Below are 2,500 nucleotides of genomic sequence, written 5' to 3'. Positions count from 1 at the left end.
TCGAGAGCAATACATAAGCCAAACAAAAAAACAGTCTACGTCAAAGGATGGCTCTACATAGATCAAAGATAAAATCACAGGTGGCAAAAAGAGAAACGAACACGCAATCCAGCGATGAAAGTATAAATATAACTGTTAACAGATATGGATGTATAAACGCCCTCGAGAGAGCTACATGTCGCAAGTACATTCCTTCATACAAACATCCGCAAAAATGTGAGCATACGCACACGTGAGGTTTGGTAATCCGCTATCTCTCAGCCATTATCTTCCGAATATTTTTTTTAATTGCTCATAATACTTCAATATTTCATAGAATATTATGTCTCCTTTGCCTTTTATGGATGTTTTCAAACTTATCTCGAACAACCAGTACTCTATTATTAATTGCAACTCAAGGAATTATGTGATCAATAAAAAATAATTAATAGTAGAATTCTAACGTTTATGTGTTGAATTGATCAGTTCTTCTCGACTACTGATTGGTATGAGAATGAACAAAATATTTTCTGTTTACTTAATGCTAGATTTTCCGACATTAGACAAATAATTCGTCTCTGTACAAAACTCCAACTTAGATAATCAAAATGTGCTGATTTTTTTTTTTTTTTAATAACTAATGAATATTTTCGGTTTCACATCATTCTATATTTTCTGCTTTGTAATATAAGTATTAGAATCATTTCGATAGTGCTTCAAACACATTACGTCAATATCATTCGTGTGGATACACATTTAAAATTTCGTTATTCAGTACTGTACAGAACAAATATTATACTTACGTTTCAATGTATATATTATATGATATCTCGAAAATTTCGAAGCCTTACTCGATTGCCAGACAAAATGCAAAAATAAATGGCTTGGTTCCTAACGATAATGTCCTCTCACAGGATCTACAAAATAATGAAAAAAAAAAAAAAACGTAAATAAATAGACACCCAACATGTTATATAAACGCGATAAACAGTGAATTTCGAAAGCATTTTCCTTTCGAAAATAATATTCACTTCGCCCACCCCCGACTTATATACATACTCTAACACACACACACACACACACACACACACACACACACACACACACACACACACACACACACACACACACACACACACACACTCACACACACGCACGCATGCACACACATGCACACACACACACACACACACACACATACACACACACACACACATACACGTATAACCACACACGTATAACCACACACGTATAACCACACACAAAGCCAGAACATTTTTTTTTATAAAGCAGCATATTCTTTGGCATTTCAAATAAAATATCAGAGAAAGCACTGAAAATTTCAATAACCAAACTTCGTCAGAATCCTTCCTTAATTAGCATCAACTGAAGCTACAAACAAAACATGTCAGAAAGTCGTGCAAGCGTGATGTCTATCCATCTATGACTGTATACCAACCGTATTATGACAACTGCAGTAACGTAATACTTCGATGCAATTGTATTTCGTCTGTCTTTACGTTCTGAATTCAAATTCCGCCGAGGTCGACTTTGACTTTCATCCTTCGGGGTCGAAAATTTAATTACCAGTTGCCTACAGAGGTCGATCTAATTGACTGGCTCCCTTCCACAAAATTTCGAGCCTTGTACATGTAATGCTGTCTTTGTAAAGTATTTAATTTTAAGGTGTCATCAAAATATTTTCAAGTTCCACTACCATGATTGATATACAATAAGCACATTATATTATCGAACACAAATGAAAATGAGTTCCATTTATAAGTGGCCTTTTATAAGTGGATGTATAACAAATAGAGAAAGGAGAGATTTACAGTCAGTACATACTAACGTCGATCTCATTTCAAATCACTTGTTCTTCGGGAGAATGCACAATGTCTTTTGCATTATATACTTATGCTGCGAAGAGAACAAAGTAAATATTATGTATATATATATATATATATATATATATATATATATATATATATATATATATATATATATATATATATATATATATATATATATATATGTATATACATATATATACAGGGGAGTCGAAAATAAAACTAAAACAAGAAATGCCATAAGGATGTCCTCAGTTAATGTACTAGACACTCAGTTTAAAACGGAGAAATGTTGGATGTGTAAGGTTTTGAGCTGGCGCTTCTTCAGATAGAAGAACCGATGAAATGACCTGAGAGATCCAAAATAATTCCTAGAAAATCATGTGACGTTATAAACACATACGTACATACATACACACACACATACATACATATATGCCTACATACATACATACATACATGCATACATACATACACGCACACATATATAATAGAAACATATATAATATAAACATACATACATACATACATACATACATACATAAATACATACATACATACATACATACATACATACATACATACATGCATATATAAACACATACATATGTATGTAATTTCAAGTATACATGGGGACAGAAACATATGTTGATAGATATAAATATAAATATCAA

The 2,500-nt window shown here is 32.3% G+C and overlaps 1 protein-coding gene across 3 annotated transcripts in view; it reads right to left on the bottom strand.

Moving 5' to 3' along the window:
• The window catches only part of LOC106884018 (uncharacterized), a 1,573,201-nt gene that overhangs the window by 914,686 nt on the left and 656,015 nt on the right, over window positions 1-2,500 (bottom strand). For all 3 annotated transcript variants that reach the window (XM_089350855.1, XM_089350881.1, XM_089350853.1), the window contains exon 5: window positions 783-896. The gene's annotated coding sequence lies outside the window, so the exon portion shown is untranslated. The remainder of the gene's footprint in view (window positions 1-782; window positions 897-2,500) is intronic.

Source organism: Octopus bimaculoides, chromosome 1, assembly GCF_046866305.1.
Source record: "Octopus bimaculoides isolate indiv1 chromosome 1, ASM4686630v1, whole genome shotgun sequence".
In the NCBI taxonomy this organism is placed as follows: Eukaryota; Metazoa; Mollusca; class Cephalopoda; order Octopoda; family Octopodidae; genus Octopus; species Octopus bimaculoides.
Note: the sequence above shows the minus strand (reverse complement) of the source record. Positions and strands in the feature narration are given on the sequence as shown.